The sequence below is a fragment of the Pan troglodytes genome, chromosome 1, assembly GCF_028858775.2.
Source record: "Pan troglodytes isolate AG18354 chromosome 1, NHGRI_mPanTro3-v2.0_pri, whole genome shotgun sequence".
Classification (NCBI taxonomy): domain Eukaryota; kingdom Metazoa; phylum Chordata; class Mammalia; order Primates; family Hominidae; genus Pan; species Pan troglodytes.
In genome coordinates this window covers 39551850-39570354 of record NC_072398.2, presented here as the reverse complement: position 1 = coordinate 39570354, position 18505 = coordinate 39551850, and positions in this window count along the sequence as shown.

The following is an 18505-nucleotide window of genomic DNA, read 5'->3' as shown; positions in this document are numbered from 1 at the left end:
GAAGCTAGAAAGAGGCAAGGAAGAATTCTTTCTTAAGAGTCTTCAGAGGGAACGTAGCCCTACCAACACCTTGATTTCAGATATCTAGCGTCTAGAACTATGAAAGAATATATTTCTGTTGCTTTAAGCCACCAAGTTTATAGTAATTTGTTATGGCGCCCTAGGAAACTAATATATGCACCATGGGGGGTAAAATAGCAGAATGATATGTAAAAGCAAATCATGAAAGAAGAAATGTAAATGACAATAAAAAATGTAAACCATTTTCAGCCTCGGTGGAAATAAAAGAAATATGACTTAAAACAATGATATGCCCTTTTTACTTTTCAGATGGCTAAGATTAAAAAGAATTATAATGCCTGGTGTCAGCATGGGGGGTGGGAAATGGACATCTATTCACTGCTTTTGGGAATAGGCGAGAACAACTAATTCTAGAGAATAATATGGTAATATATATCAAAAGCTGTAAAATCATTATATTCTAGGAAATAATAAGGTAAGGTGCAAAGATCTATGCATAATACTATTTCCATCAAAGCATTACTTATAGCAAACTTAAAAAGGGAAAGAAATTTAAAGTTCAAACAATAGGAATTGTTAAATAATTTATGTTATGTTCACACAATAAAATTACTATGAAGCCATTAAAAATGATGATATCGATTCATATTTATCGACAAGAAGAGATGTTCAAATATATTGCCAAGTGAGAAAAATAGCCTAATCTAATCTTCTGTGTGTGCCTGCATGCCTCTGTGTGTGTGTGTGTGTGTGTGTGTGTGTGTGTGTGTGTGTGTGTGTGTATAGAGAGAGAACTAAGGATGGGCACTGTGTTACTGGCTGCTAACGTTATGAATTATTTGTGTTTTCAATTCTTTAATTTTTCCAAAGTGAAAATCAATACTTGAAAAAATTAGTACATGTTTCAAATGAAGGAGATGGATTGGAGAGCTTCTGCTGCTGAGCTACATCCCTACAATGTGTCCAGAACAAAGGGTACTAGGGCGGCCTGCCTACACCCCTTTGTCCAGCACAGGAAGCCAATTGTTCAGAGCAGGCCAAAGGTCCACAATGGGCCGAGGACAAACAAACATTTCCCTTGTCTTTTCTTACCTCAACTTGACTCTGCTCTGAACCCTTAAGCACACCCTCCCAGACCTCCCTGTCTCACCTCCAAATCAACCAGCTCTTCCTTCAGCTCCCATTTTGAAGGTTTTCTACCCCCTCCTTATTACCTACCCCTCACTTTTGACCCGGGCCTGGTAATAAAATCATGTTTTTCTTCCCACTTTCACTTGGTAGCCCTGCTACCTGTAGAAATGTCCACTTTCCTCACTACAGCATGAGCTCCATGAAGTCATGGGGAACTGGTCCACCTGCACCGCCAGGGCCCAGGGCTGTGCCTGACCCACTTGTGTTTATTGGGTTGAAGTGAATCATGCAATTGCTAGAACCCAAATGGACCTGGAAATCAATACCAATCAACTTTCTCATTTTACAGACAAGGGAGTGAAAGACTCAGAAAACCAAAATGACTGGCCAGTGGCCAAATCAGACAAGAGGCCAGAACCCCTGACTCCTAGACAGCGTTTCTCCTACTGCGTCACACTGACTCTCTAAAGAAGCAATGGTCCCTTAGGCCTGGGCCACAGGATCCCTCTGGAGTTCAGGAGGAAACTGAGTGGCTCCCTCAGAGCCTTCAGCAAGTTTGATGATCCCTTCCCCAGATTCCTCCCACATTCTCTTTCCTGTATTCCCACTCTCAGGCACTTCCAACTGGGTGAGCTTCTGGATCAGCTGCCTTTCTCTGACACCCTGCCCTACTCTTTGCCAGCCGTCCTTTCCCTGGCCGCCCTCCCAGACCGGACCCACTTCATCGGTCCCTCTCTGATGTCCTTGTACCTTCTGACCCCATTTCTTATCACCCCTCCACTACCCTGCACCCCAGTCTCAACCCCAAGTCCACTCCTGGGCCCAGCCTCCTGGGTCCAGTCACGGAGAAAAAGTGAACTGTTGCTCCCCTCAGGCCTCACATTCTCCTTTCCAAGGCCATGTTTACACCTAGGTTCCTCCCACCCAGGTCTGTTGAGCGCTCGGCCTGCCCCCAGGTGACAGCTTAGAACCTCTCTGCTTCAGCCCAAAGGCAAGTGCTCCTGATCCCCTTTGCTAAATGCTCCATCACCCAAAAGTGGAGAATCCCTTCTCGCAGCCCCCTGCCCTTCCCCCATCATAGCAAGGCAGACCACAGCCAGCTCAATCTCCTCCCAAAGGAAGGGCCAGCACCATTGCCCCATGAGGCCCTAAGGTTCAAGGGCTGGGGACTGGCTTGTTTGCTTGCTTGCTTTTTCTTTCTTTCTCTTTCTTTCTTTCTCTCTCTCTTCCCTTCTTTCTTTCCTTCTTTCTCTCTTTCCATCTTTCTCTCTCTCTTCCCTTCTTTCTTTCCTTCTTTCTCTCTTTCCATCTTTCTCTCTTTCCCTCTTTCCCTCTTTCTCTCTCTCTTTCTTTCTTTCTTTTGACAGGGTCTTGTTCTGTCACCCAGGCTGGAGAACAGTGGTGCAACCTTCGCTCATGGCAGCCTCGACCTCCTGGGTTCAAGCAGTTCTCCCACCTCAGCCTCCTAAGTAGTTGGGGCTGCAGGCATGCACCACCACACCTGGCTAATTTTTTTTTTTTTTTTTTTTTTTTTTTTTGGTAGAGACAAGGTTTCGCCCAGGCTGGTCTCCAACTCCTGGGCTCAAGCGATCCACTCACCTCAGCCTCCCAAAGTGCTGGGATTAGAGGCATGAGCCACTGTGCCTGGCCAAATGCTCACTTTTATCTGCTAGGAAATGAGCACTTAATTTCTCAGAAGCTTACCAGGGCTCTTAGGGGACAATAAATACTCTCTGTTGCCACTTACTCCAGCTCAATTTTAGCCTGTGGGCCTGTGGTGGCTACCCCTGGGAGAAAAAAGAAGAGAAAAGTGGTTGAGAGATAACTCAGGAGCAGGACCAAAAGCAAAAGGTAAGAATTATATAAACAAGGGCATTGGGTTCTCCAGCTGAGCGCCACAGAAACCAAGTTCCTTGGGGTCCTGGTGAGGTGGTAAGTGGGAGGCTGAGCTGGTAGGGCTGAAAGCCCTCCCCTCAATTCACCTAAAGGAACTCCACACTTAGATCATTTACATATTTTGAATACCTTCAGATTGTATTTGAAAAATGGACACCATTGTTAAAATCAAGGTTTAAAAAACACTTAACTAGGGTAACTCAAGGAAGATCCCATCTTAGGACTAAGGCAACAGTCCAGTTTGCATGATGGGAACATGTATTCATTCATCCACTAAACAAATACTCTGAGACACTACTATACACCAGGCAATGAATCAAGGTCAGGCTAACCTGGCTTACTGCAGAGACAGAAATATCTGACACTTCAGGTTAGGACTGGTTCTGAGGATTGGGAGCCTGCCTTGGCTTATGTTCCGGGTGTCTAACAAGCCATCCCAAATATAGGGCTGGAAACAACAAGCATTTATTTTGTTCACAAACATGCAACGTGAGCAGGGTTTGGTGGGGACAGCTCGTTTTGCTCCATGCAGAGAATCATCAGAAGTCTTGCTCATGTGTTTGGCAGTTAATGCTGGCTTCTGGCTGGGGCCTCAGCTGGAGCTGTCAGCTGAAACATCTAACATGGCTGTCCATGTACTTGTCTGCCTCCCCACAGTGCAGTGGCTGGGTTCCAACAGTGAGCATCCCAGAAGAGAGAAGTGGCAGCTTCCAGTTTCTTAAGGCCCAGGGCTGGACACTGGCACATTGCTACTTCCCCTATATTCTAATAGTGAAGTAGTCACAGAGCGCAGATTCAAGGAAAGGGGGCAGAGACCCTACCTCTTGGCGAGAAGAGAGTCAAAGACCTTTGGGGTCCTGTCTTAAAATTGCCACAGCCTCAGGCGCCTGTAATCCCAGCTACTTGGGAGGCTGAGGCAGAGAATAGCTTGAACCCAGAAGGTGGAGGTTGCAGTGAGCCAACATCACACCACTGCACTCCAGCCTAGGCAACAGAGCAAGACTCCATCTCAAAAAAAAAAAAAAAGTTTTCACAGCCTGCAAATTGGGAAGAAATGGCTCCAGCTACGGGGAGGGCTATAAACCTAACCTGTACTCTTTGTCCAGAAAGTACAGTAGTTAAAAGCATGGGTTATGGTAACACTCACCTCTGGACACTCGTACTGCCCTATGGGACAACACGAAATTTGCTTATGCCCTCTGCTTATGGCAGCTTGTCATCAATTCCATGATGCCTACCTTACCCAGTTCCTGGTCCCAAGAAATACCTAGGCCCCAGACTCAGCACTCTCAATATCTTCCTCCATTCCTTAACTGATTTGATTTCCAGGTCCCCTTGCCAAGCTGGTCAGCATCCCTGTCTGTGCTTGTATACATTTCTTGGAAAATGCCACCCCACACTCAATGCTCATGTCCCTGAATAGTGCCAGGTGCCAGTGGGCATCATCTCCCTTGTTGTAGCTACTCCATCAACAGATACAGGCTGATGTCTTCAGCAGTCTCTTGGTTCAGTTACACATACTGACCTTGCAGTAGCCTCAAACTTTCTCCCCTGTGGTGCTATTAAACCCTAGCCCTTCATTCATAACAAATTCAATTTCACAGTTATTAAGAGGATAGCCTGTGCTTAGGCAGTTGACAGTTTGGCACCAAAGAGTGGGATTCCACATTACCTACATGAGGGGAAAGCTGCAGTGCACTTTCCAGTGTTCCTCACTTAAGGGCCCTTTAGCTAAAGGATCTTGTTGCCAGAGGCGCAGCAGTGGCATAGGCAGGAAGTGAAATATTACCTGCACGGTAATTTCCATCAAGTGTAAAATATGCAACAGGACCATGCAATAATCTTGAGATATTCCAATATCAGATTTCACTTCTCCTCCCAAACCAGCCATCCTTCTCCCTCCTAAGAGAGGACACATCCAAGAAAAGATTTGGCTCCTAAACTGACAGTTGGTGGCACGTGGCTAGATTTATTGAGAAACACCTAATTAAGCTCCAGAGTAAACTAGCCATCGAGGTGTTTAATTGGCAGCATGTGACTATTAGGGGCTAATTAAGTTGTTCCCTCGTACTTTAATTAATGTTTGTCATTTGGCCTCTGTATAGCTGGTGCAAGGTTAAGGAAAACAGAAGGGACCTGCCGGCCAGCCCCTAGACCAAGTTACTAGCTGTCCCCAGCACCAAGGAGGGCTGAGCAGATGGGACAGCATGTGGGGCATGCAGTTCGTTCACTGTCCAAGCCTCAGAAGTTACTTTGAATGTACCTAATGAACAATGATTGAGCCTCAACTCTGTGCCAGCCAGGCAGGGAGACAGAGAGGGTAGGAGAGAGAATCTGGTGAAGCCTAGGTTCAAATCCCACCTCTGCCCCTCCCTGGTCGTATAATCATGTGCCACCAGGCCTTTCTGAACTTCAATTTTCTTATCTGTAGGATGAAACCAAGAAACACCTACCTCATACAGCTATTGTTTTAAAACGGAAATCAGATATGCTCAATCCTGCATTCAAAACTCTTTCATGATTTCCTATCAGGGTGCAAGCTAAGCTCGTACAGTGATATGTGAGGCATATCACGTTTCATAAATTGTCTCCTTCCCCCCTCACCTCCCTCCTTACCTCTCTACCTTCTTCTCCCATTGCCCTCTCCTCTGTCTCCTCACTCCAGCCACACTACACTTCTTGCTGTTCCTTGGACCCACAAAGTTCTCATCTGCCCCAGGGCCTTTTCACTTGCTGTTTCCCCTGCCTATAATATTCTTCTCCCCAAATAGCTACATGGCTCACACCTTAGTCTTTGCTCAAGTCATCTTGTCAGAGAGGTCTCTTCTGACCTCCCTATTTAAAATTCCAACACTGCCCTCCCTGCCAACAAAAAAACTGGCAAGTGTTCTCTCCCATCCTTGCCTTATTTTCTCCTTTGCATTTATTTAATTCCATCTAATATACAATACTATTATACTTAATATTAAAATATTTTAATATGTTGTGCTTATTTATTGTTTTAGAATGCCTACTCCACCTCTAAATAGAAAGTAAACTCAATGATGGCAGAAAATTTTTTGTCTGCTTTGCTCACTGCTGCATTCCTAGTGCCTGGAACAGGGTCTGGTCCAGGGTAGGCACTTGATAAATATTTATTGAATACATGAATATATAAAAAATGAGGAAAAGTATACAAAAGACACAGCACCTTGCCTGGTGCATGTTGATGCCTGTTAATATTCATTTCCTTCTCCTTTCCATCTTCTTCTCTAAGCACTGCAATAAGAGCTAGTCTCTCTGCCTTTAAGGGTTTCAAATCCACCATGAACACAGCTCATCACAAACACCTGCCCTACAGCTTTCCACCCACACCCTGAAACCAGGAGCAGGGGGAGGACAGACAAGAGACCCCTTGTCTGTCCTCTCTGGCAAAACTGAGTTGCTGCAATCAGCAAGGCATAGGTTTTATTGCTCCCCTGCAATACGCCTGAGCTTTCTGCCATGTGCTATTGAGGGTTCAAGCAAGAACGGCACACGTTGTCTGCTGGAGAGAAGCTTGTGGTCTAGGGCTCAGCAAACTTACCTGCAAAGGTCCAAAGAGTAAATATTTTTTACTTGGAGGGTCATATGGTCTCTGTCCCAACTACTCAACTCTGCTGTTGTAGCATGCAAACGGCCATAGAGAACATGTAAATGAGTGGTTGTGGCTGCATTCCAATAAAATATTTCTGCATACTGAAATTTGAATTGATATAGTTTTCATGTGTCACAAAATATTCTTCTTTGGAGTTTTTTCTGCCATTTAAAAATGTAAAAGCTATTCTTAGCCCGTGGGCTATATAAACTTAGTCAAGAGACCAGAATTTTGTCCGTGAGCTGTAGTTTGCTAACACTTGGGTTAGACAAGGGGAAGAAAAGGATAAAATACTGTGGCTTGCAAGTGAGGTTTAAAATATGATGCTACAGATTAAATCTCATAAATGTTTATGGAAAATGGCAGGAACTAGATGGGACTGTGGCTGTCAGGGAAGGCTTTGGGGAAGAGGCGAGACTTAGGCTAACTGCTGAGACATAGGAAGCAGCAGGCTAAGTGGAGGATAGGAAAGCTTCCCAGGCATGGACAATAATAGTAGTAGTAATAATAACAACAGCCTACTAAGTGTATATGATACGGCAGGCTCGGTTCTTAGTGTTTTGCAAGCATGGTTTAGCTTAATCCTTGTAGCAACCCTACTAGGAAGTACATTTTATCCCCCTCTTAAAAAAAAGACCAGGGCCAAGAGGGTTAATAATTTGCCCATATCTGCACAGTCAGCGGCAGAGTCAGAATCTCAGCCTAGGATGTCTGCCTCCAAAGCCCACCCTCCCTCCTACTATTCCTCCTCCAGCAACCCCTTTGATCTCGGTCCCCTCCCATTTCCTATGATCAGATGCTGCCATGTCCCTGGTGTGCCTGTATTCATGTAAATAACCATTTCCTAAATATACTCAATGAAAAATCAATTACATAGCAAAGTGGCTGAGGTTTGGATAAACAACCTAATTGTTCCCTCTGGGGCTGCAGGCTGAGCAGTCCCTGCTGAGAGAAGAAAGAGAGTTAACATTTATTAAGAGCTCCGCCTCAGGCACCGATATGTTTTCTTCCTCCTTGACCACTAGGGGTCTGAGCCCATTGGCCAAGCCCCCTACAGAATCCCAGGGAAGCTGCTGGTCTCATACCACTGGTAATAGGTGAGAATTCTGTGTTCATAGTACACCTCTAACCCAGGTAGACTTGAGACTTTGACCCCCAATAGTGCCTTTCAGATGCCTTACTCAAAGATAAACTCCTGGCTGCCTTCCTCTGATCGATTTGAGGATAGTCTCTCCAGAAAGGCCACCCTGTTTACACCCTGACTTGCCCCTCACAGTTCTGTTCCCTTCTACTCAAAATGTTGCAATTAGAAGTCCCTTATTTTGAGTCAGGACAGTCCCTGGTTGATATGCAAAGATCCCAGGAAGATGTATTCCATCAAAGCTTATCAATCATTAACACCTTGCTGTGAATTAGTTTTCAGGACTTTTCAACCAGACAGGTAATTAAAATTGAGCAATTGGCTAGAGAAGATGGAAAATTCAAGTTTACATAGGGCACAGTAGGGGAAGGCTGAAGAACAGCAAAGTGGCCTCTGGCAAGTGAAGTCCTAAAATGAAGGTATGGTACTTCAAAAGCCTGAGTCGGCGTGGGGCTTATTTCCCCATCTTCCCTTCCAGCCACCCCTTCCCCACCTTAGTTATTAAAATCAGTCGTTTGTGGTGGGTCAGCTGGTGATGCTCAAAAAAAATAAGATCTAGTTCCAAACCTGTGACTCCCAAATAATTACAACAGCAGGCAATGTGGCCTGTAGGAAGACAAAAGCACATCTACCAGTTCTGGAGTAAAGCGTTCCAAGGTGTGACCATCCAACCATGGAAGTCATGGGATAACTGAAAGAACACCAAGCAAGGAGTCAAAAGACGAAGATTCTAATGCTGGTTCTGTCACATGTGTATTTGCTGCATGACATTGCCTAAGTTCCTTCCCCTCTCTGGGCCTTGGTTTACTCATCCATTGACTCAGTTATTCATTCAACTTTGTGCCAGCCTTGTGCCATGCCCTGGGGATGAATATAGTGATTAACAGATACCTTTCCTGTTCATATAAAGTTTTCAATCTAATATGAGAAATAAACATGCAAGCAATAATTTCACAGATAATTGCCCTATAAGATGATGAAGTTGGTCTAGATCAGGGGCTTTCAACTCTGGCTATAGATTAGGACCAACTAGGGGCTTTTAGAAAAAAAAAAAAAAAAGATGACTATCTGGGCATTATCTCCAAAGATGATTATTAAATTTGGTAGGGTTCAGGCATAGATATTTTTCTAATTTCCCCAGTGATTGTGGGGAACCAAGGCTGACAGCCACTGTGCAACCAGGGTTGAGAGCCACCAAGGTAGACAATATTTAGCATTTCCTCCTGCTATAACTTTTTATTTGTCTCTTATATTCTATGAGTAACCTAAGATACATATGTCTACATATGTCTTATATTCTATGAGTAACCTAATATACATATTCTCTTATATTCTATGTCTTATATTATATTCATATGTCTTATATTCTATGAGTAACCTAAGATACATATGTCTACACTGAACCCCAGAATGTAACTATCCTCTGGGGATGTCCTCTGGCTTCGTGTTCTCTGGCTTTGTGTTCCGGACCACAGGCTGGTACCTTGCTCCCTTAGAGAGACTGCCTGTGAGGGCTACCCTTCTGCCTGTCTCCAGAGTGTTCCAAATGTCAGCCATTCCCCAGGCCATCCCATCTGTGGGGCCACATCTCTGTGGCCACTCTCCTCATGCCAGTAGGCTCTGGATTCATGCTGGAACTTTTGGGCCCCTTAGACATGGGTTGAGCTCACTTGTTCAGAGAGCTCCATGCGTCAGAATAAGAGGAGGAACTGACAGCCTAGCCTGTCCCTATAGATGCCCTGTGGCAAGACTCATTTCAGATCCCAAGACTTCTCTCATCCCTGCCTCCTGCCAGGGCTGGGATGAGGGGAAAACAGGAGGAACACCTAGGAGGTGCCCACCCTCAGGGTCGGGCAAGCCCAGATCAGCACCCAGAGAGGGGGGTGCCTTCTTATATTTTGCACCCTGGTCCCCTCACTCACCTCATCCTTGTCCCAGTGCTGCCTCCTGCCCCAGGTTGCCATAAATATTGCAGGTCCCTATGAAAGACTAAAGTAGGACACTGTCAACCCCAAGGGCTCCATGAAGTTATTCTGTCACTCAGCCAGTATTTATTGTGTATCTCTAGGTTATAAATGCAAAGCAGACAGAGTTCCTGGCTGTCAGGAACTCACAGCATAATGGGGAAGGAAAACCTATAAGCAAGAAATAACACAAGACTGGCCAGACCAAGTCCTATAACAGAGTAACATGTGGAAGGCAGTGGAGGTTGGGATTCCTTACAAAGAGAGATGGTACAGAAGGCTTCAAGGAGAAGGTACAAGTTGACTATCCCTTATCCAAAATGCTTGGGACCAGAAGTGTTTTGGATTTTGTATTTATTCAGATTTGGGAATATTTGCATATACATAATGAGATATCTCGGGGATAGGACTCAAGTCTAAACATGAAATTCATTTATATTTCACATATATCTTATACACATAGCCTGAAGGTAATTTTATACAGTATTCTTAAGTAATTTTGTTCATGAAACAAAGTTTTGGTTGTGTTTTGACTGTGACCCATCACACGAGGTCAGGCGTGGAATTTTCCACATGTGGCACCATATCGGTGCTCAAAACATTTCAGATTTTGAAATATTTTGGATTTTGGATTTTCAGATTAGGGATGTGCAACCTGTAGTAGGTTTACCTGGGACTTGGAACTAGAGAGAGAAAACAGAAAGCTGATAGCAGGCAAAAAACAGCATGAGTCAAGGTGTGGTGTGTTCTGAGGCTAGCAGATGGCTGGGCATCATTAGAGGGTGAGAGACTTGGAAAGAATGATGGGAGATGAGGTCACAGAGGAAGAAGACCAGATTTTAGAGAGCCTTGAATACCCTGTGGAGGAGTGCTGGGCTTTGATCTATGGTACACGGTGCATCTTGGAAGATTTTGAGGCAGAGGAGGAAGGTAATCAGATTTAGCATCACAAATAAAGAATTAGATGTTGGGGGAAGTGGACAAGATCAGCAATGGGAAAAGCAATTGGGAGACCATTTTAACAACAGCTGGCAAGTAACGGCTGATTTTCTAAGTCAGGTGCATCAAATGCCAGAGGCTGTTATGCTGTGGGCTGGAAAAGTGGACAGCACCAGGAAGCCAGCCCAGACAGGCACCCTATCATTCCACAAGCATCTGCCAAAGTGCTGGCTTCTGCAGAAAGAAAACCTAAAATCACTGGCTCAGATGTTCTCTGGAATGGCAACCTGCAGAGACAATTGTTAGAAATGACATGCAAAACAGTCTCCATGGGTGTTGTGGCCCACATCCTGGGGTACCCTCAAGCTACTGCTGCTTTGACAAGCTTCTGTTGGGAAGAAAATCTCTTCTCTTCATCCCAGGAAGAAAAGCACCTGCCTGTTAGGTAGTTCTTCAGGTTGGGGATTAAAGGGCCCTGCTCTATCAGAGCCCCTAAAGAGGAATGTCCAAATCACTTTGAAAACTCCCTTCCTGCCCTATTCATCTGTGGCTTGAGGATTCCATGAGTATAAGATGCAGACACTGGAAACGTTAACTCTCCTAGAGTTCCCTGCTGAAATAAATCCCAGGTGTCTGTAATGAAAGTACTCATTTTGATGGTTCACTTCTCTCGATCCACACTGAGAACACCAAGCCCTGGCCATGGTCATCTCTCACCAGGCCCCTGCCTGCTGCAGCCTCTGACTCATCTTCCCTATTTTCAGTGTTGCTCTCGTTCCTCATCCCTTTTTCCATGAATAAAGTAAGAATAGGGTTTCTGAAGCACATCAGTCTGATCTGATCACATCCCTGCCTGAAATCCTTCCTGCTGCCTTCAGGATACAGTCAGGCTCCTGTGAAGGGCTCACTGGGACGCTTCATAAGGCTGCCCCATGACCTCCCTAAACCCCAAGCTCAGCAATTAAAACTCCCTTCCAATTCCCCAAATCCATCGAACTCCCACCTGCCTCTGAGCTCTGCGCAGACCGTTCTTGTTGCTTAGAGCAGTGCCAGCCAATAAAAATAGAATGGGAGCCACATAGGCAATCGTGAGTTTTCTAGTAGCCACAGTGAAAAAAAGTGAAAGAAAGGAGTGATGGTATCATGAATAACCATATTTTATAATTCAATCTACCCAGAATGTTATCACTTCAACATGGAATCAGTATAAAAATGATTAATGAGATAGTTTACATTTTTTCCACCAGGAAATCTGGTGTGTATTCCACACTTACAGCACATCTCAGTGTGGACTTGCCATGTTTTCAAGTGCTCGACAGTCGCATGTGGCTAATGGCTACCATAGTGGAAACACAGGCGTAGAGCCCCGCTGCTTCTACCCCACCCAGCTCTCTACCCTGTGGTTTAGGTCTCAGCAGCAAGGCCCGGCCTCTCGTCCTGTCTGTCCTGGTGCTCCTCCTCTGTGCTCCCGTAGCTCTCTGTCTTAGTCCATTCAAGCCACAATAACAAATTACCATAGGACTGGGCAGCCTGTAAGCAATAGAAATGTATTTCCCACTGTTCTGGAGGCAAGTTCAAGACTGGGGTGCCAGCATGGTCAGGTTCTGGTGAGGACTCTATTCCAGCTGTGGACTGCAAACTTCTCAGTGTATCCTCACTTGGTGGAACCGGTGAGGGTCTCTCTTATGAGTGTCCTTCTGAGGCCCCACCCTTATGACCTGCTACTTCCCCCAAAGGCCCTTTACCCTAATACCATCACCTTGGGCTTCAGCATATGAATGTTGTGGGGACACAAACATCCAGACCATAGCACTCCCTACAGCCCCTCTTGCAACTCTCACACTGAATTGCAAAAGCCTGTGTTCTTATCTGAATCTGAGACTGTCAGCTCCATGAGGGCAAGGACTGTATTTGTCTTTTTTATCATTCAACTTCAACACTGAGCCTAGCAGCAAACTATATATGTTGTATAGAACAAATCAGTATCTGTTGAAAGAAGAAAAATAGTCTCCTGTGTCCTCACCTGTCACTGGGAGATACTAATATACTTTGGATATTCCCTTAAAGATTCCCTTCTACTTGACCCTCTCTTTCTCCACCATCTATGTGTACATGCACACACGCTTGCACTCATTGCACACAAATGCTCACGCTCATTACACACTCTCACACTCACACACTTGCACAGTAGCATCACGCACATATGCCATACACTCTCGAACCCTCTCACACTGCCTCACACTCACTGAAACATGCTCATGTGTACACACCTCTGCACACACACACTCACACGTATTTACACACACACTCACACGTATTTACACACACACTCACACATCCATAGGTACACTCACACACATTGCAGAGGTTAGTGGGAGGCCCAGAGAGGTCTTCATTTGCTCCAGGTCACACAGCACAACTGGGGCAGGCCTGGCACTATATCCCAAGGTGACTGCTTAGGTGACCACACTGCCCCCCACTGGACTAACAGGATCACAAGGTGTAAAAGTGTGTCTGGGCACATTAACAGTGATTTCTGTTTGCCACCAACCAGTGACTAATGCCATACCTGATCGTCAATGAAGTATATTTCTAGGTTTTTGTGCTATTCAGACAAGTTGCCCTGGCTGAGGTGCCTCAGAGAAAAACCCTGCTGATCCCCAGGGCAGGCAGAGTTTTGCTGACACAGCAGTGGGCAGCCAGGGTTTCATGCTGACCTGCCAGGACCTGGCACCTTCTCCTCCTCGACAAAGAAGGGGCTGAACCATCTCCATTAAAAAAATCACATCTCTCCCAGTCTCCTAGAAGGAAAGCAAGACTTTTGGCCTGGGTGAGGGGAGCTGTACATGATATCCTAGAGCAGTAGTCTTAAAACTGGGGTACACAGTTGTGCTGTGTGACCTGGAGCAAATGAAAGACCTCTCTGAGCCTTCTACCAACTTCTGCAATGTGGGTAAGTGTAGGTGTGTGTGAGTGAAGAAAAGGTGAGTGTGCGTACATGTGTGGATGTGTGTGTTTTGGTGAGTGTGAAAGTGTATGAAAGAGTTTGTGAGTGTATATGGATGACGGTGTGTACGTAGGTGAGCCTGTGAGTATACATCCGTGTGTACAACAGTGTTTGTAGGTGTGAAGGTGTGTGTTTGGGAATGTTTGGTGCATGTGAGCTTGTAAGTGTGAGTGTGTGGAAATAATTCCATCCATGAGGACCTTCTGAGATGTATTCAGATATGGCTATTTTGATCCACTGCTAGGAGATACTAAGATACTCAAACCGCATTTACTATTTCCTGGTGTCCTATCAGTCCCCTTTGCTCTCCCCATCCCTGCACTTTTTAATTGCCTTTCTCTCACTTTACAAAAGAAAGGAGTTTCCCTCACCCATTCGCAACTTTACTGTGCTTTACTCTCCAGAATGGAAAAGTTTTCAGGGCACCAAACAAAAAGGACAATTAAAAACATTTTTCAGGGGTGTGTTTCCTTATTGATAAATTAAGGCACAAAGCTCATCTTAGGGCCTTCAGTCCTTCCCTGCTTTAGTCAAGAGCAAGCTACAAGCTCAGTAATGGGCCCTTGTAGAAGTGGTCTTTAATCAGTCATCCTATAGAGTAGCGGCAGTGGAATGTTGGCAATTTGGGGTAAGGACCTCTTCTCTGCATTCCTCAAGGCTTGTCCAAGAATGCATTGCTTTTGACAGGGTCCCAGGAGAGCAAAGAAAAGACATCATAAAGAATAACAAAGGCTAAAAAAATGTCCTTTTTTCCTCGCATATTAAACATAAGCAACTCTTTTCAAATATTCTCAGTACCAACCCTAGGATGACCAAAAAGAAAAGAAGAAGGAAAGAAGGAAGGAGGGAAGGAAAAGGGAAGGAAAAGGGGAAGGAAAAGGGGAAGGAAAAGGGAAGGGAGCAAAGGCTCTTTGAATAGCCAAAGCAGCACAGGTTTGTAATGTTAATTCTTTTAAACACAAATAAAATGTATTCAGGGCTACTAACACAAGTTAAGCCAGATAAAACCACAGAGAGAAATTGTATGCGCTTTCTTTTGAATGCAGTGTGCATTATTCAATAGGTACTTAAAATCTATTTTATCAAATAATGTAATATGTATTCCAGTTACAATCAATCCTGAGACTATTTCATCTTATAAAATGTTTAAAATTTGTTTCTCCTACACCTTCTATTAATCAAAAAATAAAATTAAATGCTAGCTACTGGACCAATTCATCTTTAGTAACATATACATTGCTTTTTTATTAAATCAGTTGGAGAGTTTATCTCGATGTCTAATGAAATTAAAGGAGTTATTTCTGTTTTTTATACAAGATTTTAATTTAATTATTCCCAAAAGCCAACTCTAAAACTCAGTTCACATATGCATGCATATTTGCGACACTTTCATTATGTATTTTCTTTTGTTTCATAAATAACTTGCATTTTTGGCTTCACATAACTTTTAATTGTGACTAAGTAATGAGAAACAGCATAGAGATTTATTCTTGCTTTTATAATTTACCATAAAATAGATTAATTATATTATATCCTTCATGATTTTAATCTTGACTGCTTTTTAGTAATCTTTTTACAAGATTATAAGTAATCCCTCTTATAGTAGTTTTTATAATATTCCTTCAAATATATGATGTTGATTTGAATTAAAAATTTAAGTCAGACTTTTTTTACAGAAAGTAAGTCTGATTTGCAGACTGGTTTGACAAGAAAGACTGGCTTTGCTAAAGAGATTATGCATAAGGCATTTTTCATAAATTGAATGAGCTAAATCTGAGCTATATGGTTTTGACAAAAAGACACTTGAAGCATGCAATAAAACAATGCATCTGGCTTCTTAAAATGCATTGAAAAAAGTATATTGAAATTTACAATATTTTAATTTTTCAATCTTTTCTTTTCTTTTCTTTTCTTTTTTTTTTTTTTTTGAGACGGAGTCTTGCTCTGTTGCCAGGCTGGAGTGCAGTGGATCTCAGCTCACTGCAACTTCCGCCTTCTGGGTTCAAGTGATTCTCATGCCTCAGCCTCCCAAGTAGCTGGGATTACAGGCATGCGCCACCACACCCCACTAATTTTTTTTGTATTTTTAGTAGAGATGGGGTTTCACCACGTTGGCCAGGATGGTCTCGGTCTCCTGACCTCGTGATCCACCCATCTCGGCCTCCCAAAGTGCTGGGATTACAGGTTGTGAGCCACCGTGCCTGGCCTCAGTCTTTTCTTAATAAGTTGAATGAGACAAGTTGCTGCTAAGTTAAAAAAAAAAAAATGAATAAAAGATGTAATTAATAGTCATTAAATAAATTTTGGAAAAGGATTTTTGGATATTCCCAGAAATTGAGAAAGGGAATGGTTCTAATTATGGGCAACAAATACCTTAGGAAGTCTTTTTCTCTTTTGACAGAATTGAAAAAGAAAATAATTTTTGATGATAGGTCACTGTGTGATCTGGAGCATTTGAACCCAAAAAGATTTCAAATAATTGATGTAGTTACCATAATAAAACATCTGTTCCCATCAACTTACACGTGTAAGCAAAATTAATCAATGTGCACATTTATAAAAGTGAAACCAGTTTTCAATAAAGAATAGAATGGATTTATATCCTTTATCATTCTAGCAAAAAGGAATATTTATTATCTAATTGGAGAATCTCACTAATCTCATCAAGAGATGTAGTCCCAATAAATTTCTACTATGTTTAAGTTAGCAGTGACAAAATTTATGTTATATTTATGTTTTTTGGCAATGTGTACACTGAATTATAATGATTACTCATTGAAGAAGTAATTTTGACATTTGGAAACTTATGGAAACATACTAATAGTAAAATTTCTGATTACACATAACAATATGAATGAACTTAACATTACTGAACTGTACACTTCAAAAAGACTGTCAAGCATAAAAACATATCACATTAGAATAAAATTCTGTGGGAGTTAGAATACAAAGGTGAGTTTAAGAAGATTAGAGAATGAAATAAAATTTCTCAATGTTAAATAGCAGTTTGAGGCTGGGCATGGTAGCTCACACCTGTAATCCCAGCACTTTGGGAGGCCAAGGTGGGAGGATTTCTTGAAACCAGGAGTTCAAGACCAGCCTGAGCAACACTGGGAGACCCTGCCTGTACAAAACTTCAAAAAAAAAAACAAATTGAAATAATAGAGAACAGTTTGTTCACATAGTTTTTAAAGGACGATGATAGATCACTATAATATTCCAATTCCATTGAATACATTGAACAAGTAGTAATGGTTTCATTTTAAAGAGTCAGTACTTATAATACCCTGAAATTATACCTTTTGGAATGATTCCAAACTTAATGGAGAAAAGTGTAGATGTTAGCTTAAAGATGTTTGAGGAGCTACATAGACTTTCAGAGTACTTTCAGAGGCATGTGAGGAAAACTGAAAGGCACTGTCTTTGAGCATGGGGAGAAGGCCCAGGAGAGGCCAGCCCCGTGCTTCCTGTGGAGTTGTGATTTTTCTGTCCTTGTTCCTCCCACTTCATTCCTTATGGCCATTTCTTTTTTTTTTTCTTTTGCAGACAGAGTCTCACTCTGTTGCCCAGGCTGGAGTGCAGTGGCATGATCTCGGCTCACTGCAACCTCTGGCTCTCAGGTTCAAGCGATTCTCCTTCCTCAGCCTCCTGAGTAGCTGGGATTACAGATGCATGCCACCACGCCCGGCTAATTTTTGTATTTTTAGTAAAGATGGGGTTTCACCATGTTGGCCAGGATGGTCTCGATCTCCTGACCTCATGATCCACCCGCCTCAGCCTCCCAAAGTGTTGGGATTACAGGCGTGAGCCATGGTGCCCGGCCTCTTATGTCCATTTCTTTTCTCCTGGAGAAAGCAGTGACCCTGTGGAGCAGTTTTTAAAGGTATGTGACCTTCTCAGGCTCTAACCATTCTATGCTGCAATAGCCTTTCTGTTCAAAAGAAAACTGAGTTGGGCCAGGTTTTTTATTATATGGACTGGTTTCATTTATTTAGGAAGGAGAGAAGGTGGAAACCTTTATTTATTGAATATCTGCCATGTGCTAGATACTGTGCAGGATGCTGTCTAGATAATCTCATTTATTAACAAGAAAAATCGAGATTATTGTCTGGGCCAGGTGGCTCACGCCTATAATCTCAGCACTTTGGGAGGAAGAGGCAAGCAGATCATTTGAGCTCAAGAATTCAAGACCCTCCTGGACAACATGAGGAAACCCCATCTCTACAAACAATACAAAAATTAGCTGGGTGTGGTGGTGTGTGACTGTAGTCCCAGCTACTCAGGAGGCTGAGGTGGGAGGATTGCTTGAACCCGGGAGGTTGAGGCTGCAGTGAGCTGTGATCCTGTCACTGCACTCCAGCCTGGGCAACAGAGAAAGACCCTGTCTCAATAAAGAAAAAAAAAAAAAGAAAAGATTATTTTTATATGTGGTGATTATTACACTAAGCATTTACTATGTACCAGACACAGAGCTGGAAACTTTACATAAGTGATTTAATCAATTTCTAGAATAATCCTATGAGGTGGGAATTATCTCATTTTTCAGATAAGAATATAAATCTTGCAAGACTAAGCAGCTAGGAAGGGACAAAAACCTCATCATGATGCCAAAAGCCACATTTCGACCTCAAGCATTGTCATTCCCATTTAAAAATGAGGGTCTGAGAGTCCCAACAAGTTGCCACGATCACAATTGGTAAGACCCAAGTCAGTCTGAGTCATTCATTCCTTATTTTATCCCAGATAGGAAGGAATTAAGGCACTGCCTGATAACAACAAATAGTCATGTT